The sequence below is a fragment of the Phragmites australis genome, chromosome 24 (assembly GCF_958298935.1).
Source record: "Phragmites australis chromosome 24, lpPhrAust1.1, whole genome shotgun sequence".
Classification (NCBI taxonomy): domain Eukaryota; kingdom Viridiplantae; phylum Streptophyta; class Magnoliopsida; order Poales; family Poaceae; genus Phragmites; species Phragmites australis.
In genome coordinates, this window is record NC_084944.1 from 21,491,179 (window position 1) to 21,497,178 (window position 6,000).

The following is a 6,000-nucleotide window of genomic DNA, read 5'->3' on the forward strand; positions in this document are numbered from 1 at the left end:
GACCGAATCCATGGCAGCGATGGCACTGAATGCCAGAGGTGCGTCCCGTTGATGCAACAGAGGAAGCACTCTTGGAAGGTCCCTGCAAAACAGAATTTTTACCTGAGCCTGAAGGTCGTGTAGTGACCGGATTTGGTGCCGTAGCTGCTTGTTGCTTGCTCGCTGGTGAGGGAGCCCTGTAAGTGGATGGCTTGGACAGCCCAAAGGATGGTCCTGTGCGCGGCGTGTATGTGGTGCTGGCCTTGTACTTGCTCTGCTGCTCACGCCCCTGCAACTCCTTCTCTGCAAGCATAGCAAACTGAAACAACTGGTTGACATTGTTAAATTCTTTATAATCAATAATATCCTGGATTTCACGTCTCAAACCCGAATAAAATCGACAAATAGAATCTTCGTTTCCCTCTACTATGCCACAACGCATCAAGCCCTTTTGAAGCTCACCATAATAATCCTGCACAGATTTATCTCCCTGTTCTAAGCGCATCAATTTCTTACGCAAGTCTCTATGATAAGATGGGGGAACAAATCTATCACGCATAGCAACCTTAAGCTCTTCCCATGTACGAGGTGTGGCACCATCTGCAGCTAAACCAGTCCACCAAATAATAGCAAAATCTTTAAACTCACTAGTGGCATGTCTAACTCTATGTTGTTCAGGTACTTGGTGGGCACTAAATTTTTGCTCTACTGTCATCTCCCAATCAAGATATCCCTCAGCATCATAATGTCCCGAAAAAGAAGGTATAGTAAATTTAACCTTAGCATAAGGATCTTCAGGAGCTCGATTATACATACCTCGATGGTGGTGGTGATGTGAAACGCCACCCATACTTGTGGTGTTAGTGCGAAGACGACGCCGTAATCTGTTTTGCAATGTCGCTGCTGGATCAACATTAACATCGTCATCATACAACTCATCACCGGTGTTGCTTCCATTCACATCTTCGTTGTGCACAGGACGGTTTTCCAAAGCATTTACCCTGTCGGTGAGCTCGGATAACCGTTTGTCCACCCGCTCAACCGCGTTTGCGAGTTTCATCTCAATTATCGCTTCAGTGACAGCCTTGATGACTGTCTCCTTCATCTCCTTCTGAGCATTGTCTACAACAGCTTGTAGCTGCTCTTGGCTGACACACTCCTTGAAGTCCTTTGGCGTTTTATCTCCTTCAACTGACATTGTGGAAACAAATACAACAACAAACAGTGAAGGTTATCCCTAATAATCGTACTACAAAGGTGGAGTGGTGCCTCTCAATCAAGATCAGCAAAGGTAGACACCTTACCAAGCTCTTACCAGGGTTCTTACCAGCAAAGCAAAGGATACCTGGAAGGCGTGCGAGCGATTGCAGGGATGCAAACCAGTGCTGTCCAGAAGAATCTGTGGAGCTTGGAAGGAACAAAGAGAACAAATATGTATATATGGAACACAAATCAGAAACAGATAGTAATGCTGAATTATAGTCCCAAGTACTTGTTCTCGTTGCTGGCCTAAAGTGTTGCAAGTACCAAGTATGTGTGATAAACAAGGTGGAGAAACAAGTATGATGGATAGCAAGAGCAACAGAAACAAAGAACTAAACAGCACACGCTAACACAGCTCACTTTGCCCTTCTCTATGTGCTCCTCTAGATATTGTTCCTCTTTTGCCCCTCTCTTTTTTCTATTTTTTGGGCTGTCGTTGTTTTTTTGGGAAAATTCGACTTTTTATTTTTATTTTTTTGATATTTGTTTTCACTTAGGAGCACACAAGAGGGAACCACAGAAAATTTGAGCTTAAACAAGTGAAAGACGTGACCTGTAGAATTTTCTGAAGTTCAGCCGGAAAATGAGAAAAATATTTGGAAATTGAAAACTCAAACTTCGGAGGCGAATTTGGGAATTCTGATTTCTACCAATGGGGGCTTTCCCTTCACCGCCCCCATGGGGGTGGTCCACAGGGTTCATAACTACGCCTCTTACTACGGGGCATTTACCTAGCCAACACTTAGATCCGGCTCTACCCAAACTTTTTTGGTTCACCCCAACATTACCCACTTGTTCGACTATTGCTAAGCAAAACGGACCTCCCCAGATGGTAATCTTAAAGTGGCTGATTTACCCTCTTTTGCAATCAGTTTCGCTACAACACATGCTGCTCTAGCTAATTGCCCACCCCTTCCACGTGTGATTTCTATGTTATGTATGGCTGTGCCTAAGAGCATATCGGTTGAAGTACATTCTTCTTTTTTCTCAAAAAAAACCCCTTCCCAAACTGTACATGCTTCTTCCAAAGCATACGACTTTCTAGATGTATATGATGATCTCTAGACAGATGGATCTTATATGAATCGTATGATGAAGTACCACATGAGTGGATATAGAAAAGGAATCCAAATCTGCCGAATCGCTCATGTTATGATCTTCTACATCCTAGGTCTCCGCGTTCCGTATTCTGGCTTATGTTCTTCCTGTAGCATTTAGATCGAATGACTCTATGAAATTACGTCGATACTTCCACATATTATGGGTAACATAGGAGACATCCCTATTTTCACTCGGGGGTCTTAATTACCACTGCTTAGCTTTCAATTTTCCTCTAACCATCAAATTAAATGTGAATAACCCGTCCTCCTCTCTTTGAAACAAGGGGCTCTTCCGCTTCTGTGCGTGCTTCAAACAATTTTGTCTTCTCCATATTACCGTATCTCTAGAGTCAATAATTTTCTATGAGGAACTACTGAACTCAATCACTTGCTGCCGTTACTCAACAGTTTTCTGTTGAGGTATATCCCGTAGAGGTAGTCAAATTGGATCAGTGATCGATTTCTAGGTTTCGTCATAAACCTAATTGGTTACTTCCAATTACGTAAGTCAATAGTTCAAACCGCACTCAAAGGTAGGGCATTTCCCATTGATATAGGAAATTTTGTACCAGAAATAATAGTATCTCCTGATAAGGACATCACTCCCTCGGATACATACAATGATCCTCCATTGAACTTTCAAGGTCCAATCACAAGAGCTCGCGCACGACAATTAAATTTAGAGGTGAGCTCGTTCCTAAGCAACTCTTTATATAATTTTGAGAATAGAACTCTTTATATGAACAAGGGTTCCCGATCTTCCGAAAGGTTCTGGTAACTCTCGATTTGGTGGAAATGAGACACAAGTCGATCCGGCTTCCGAACAACACGATCCGAAACCCCGCAATCGCAGCACCACGTCTCCTCTGGTTATCAACCGGCGTTGCACGGTTGACCTCGCCAAGAAGGCTAAAATCCTTGCCTGCGAATCGAAGAACACAAGCAAGAACAAGGAAGAATGCAACCAAATTGCAGATGAATGATTAATCTCACGAGTTGGGGTCTCACAAACCGACGAAACGGCGAGACTGTTCTTGACAGAATAATCTAAGCAAAACCCCCCTAACGAGAGCGGCGGCAGCTGATAATAAGGGTCTAGGGTCGTCACACCCCCTGGTCACGCCCCCCTAATGGGCTCAACGACGATACACGGCCCAACGGACCAAAAACGGTGACGCAGCACCGGGACAGATTCTGGACGCTGACTTGTTTCGATGTTTCCCGTTGACTCAGAAGGAATTTGGACCTCAAAACAACGCCATTGGTTTCCTTATGAAATTATCTTTCCAACCATATGTGAATCGTCGAAAACGGAGTCCGGATGCGTCCTGGGCGTCCGTTTTACTGCTCGCTGGTCCTGGAGGTCGAGGCTGATTCGGACTCGAGTTGGACTGGACCTCCTGCTGTTGTTGGACGTCCTAGCTGCTCCTCCACGCCTCCAAGCCTTCCTCTATGTGTCTCTTTGTCCTCTCCATGATTCCTAAGCAACACATAATCATTAGGTAGTAATCTATTCTCAAAATTATATAAAGAGTTGCTTAGGAACGAGCTCACCTCTAAATTTAATTGTCGTGCGCGAGCTCTTGTGATTGGACCTTGAAAGTTCAATGGAGGATCATTGTATGTATCCGAGGGAGTGATGTCCTCATCATCTCCAATTATAGCCCCTCTGGGATGTAAAATATATCTCTTCTCACCATCCCCATAGTGTTTGAGACAAATGTATGCATTTCGATTAGGGTCATATTCTATGGTTACGATTCTACCAGATATGTCTTTTTGATTCCATCAAAAATCGATTTTACGGTATAGGCGCTTATGACCTCCCCCTCTATGCCTTGTGGTAATGATTCCTCTGGCATTATGACCTTTACCACAATGGTGCTGTCCATGGATCAATTTATTTCGTGGATTGGATTTCACTTGCCTATCTACGGTTCCCTTGCGTGTGCTCGGGATAGGTGTTTTGTATAAATGTTTCACCGTATTATTAAGTATTCTCCTTTAGTTATTTTCTCTATCTAGAAGTGGAATAGAATAACCCGGTTGAAGAGTAATGATCATACGTCTGTAATGCATTGTATGTCCCAGAATAGATCCCATTCTTCTACCCTTTCCGGGTAGTCGATGGCTATTCACAGCTACTACCTTAACACCAAAGAAGAGTTCGACCCAATGCTTTATTTCTGTCTTAGTGAATCCCAATTCGATATTAGAAGTATATTGATTCTTTCCAAATAAACAAAGACTCTTTTTTGTAAATACTACGTATTTGATTCCATCCATAAATCGACTTTCCCTCCTATGCTCTGAGTTCCAGTATCGATAAGAATTTGAGTTCTTATTGTTCTTATGTTATGGTATGAATATACCATACCAATTCATTATGTATGGATGATGGGTGAGATTCCATGGATAGAGAGCCAGTTCCAATAGACTTATGGAATGTTCCCGTTCGCGTGCATCCAGCAAGAATTGAACCCGAAAATTTACCAATTATGAGTTGGGTGCTTTAACCATTTAGCCGTGGATGCTTAATAGGGATCATCGTACATCATAAATAACCAATTTTCATATAGAAAGAGATATCATAGAAAAATGAAATCAAAAATATTCAGAGATGGCAAATATTCGGAGATGACTATGAAAACACCTCTCTGGATCCTGAAATTGAAAGAGAGATTGAGAGGGATCAAGAATCCTAATTCTCGCTATTTGGAATGGATCCAATTCTATTGATTTTGACTCATAGTGATCATTTCTCTTTAGCAAAGAATGACCTTGGTTATCAAAGGATTGAACAACCGGGATCCATTTACTTATGATACCTAGTTAACATTGCTAACAAGGATCTAATGAATTATGAGTTTAATAGATCCTCTTTAGCAGAAAGACGTATATTCCTTGCTCATTATCAAACAACCACTTATTGCAAAACCTGGGGCTAATCGTTTTCATTTACCATCTCATGGAAAACCCTGTTCATTCAGCTTAGCCCTATCGGGTATTTTAGTGATAGGTTCTATAGGAACTGGACGATCCTATTTGGTCAAATACCTAACGAAAAATTTCTATTTTCCTTTCATTAAGGTTTGAGGGCTTCTTATTCCACAAGAACGAAAGCATCTTTTCATTCTTTCATATACTAGGGGTTTTTACTTGGAAAAGACAATGTTCCATACTAAAGGATTCGGGTCCATAACCACAAGTTCCAGTGCACTAGATCTCGTAGCACTTAGCAACGAGGCCCTATCCATTAGTATTCCACATAAGAAATCCATTATAGAAACTAATACAATTAGATTAGCTCTTCATAGACAAACTTGGGGTTTGTGAGCCAAGATAAGACCGGCTCGGGATCATGGGACCCTTTTCTATCAGATAGGAGGGGATCTTGTACAAAATAGACTTCTAAGTAATAACCCCATAGATCTTATACCTATCTATATAAAGAGGCAATCGTGTCAAGAAGTGGGTTTTTCTTTGGCCAAACGGTACTTCAAACTTGGAATGAGCATGAAGAGATTAACGAGACTTCTTTCTCTTTTGAGTTTTTCTAGCGGACCAGTCGTGCAAGATCTTTGGTCTTCCCCCAGAACCGATGAAAAAGTGGGTCGCTTCTTATGGACTCGCTCAGAATGATTCTTCTCTATCTATA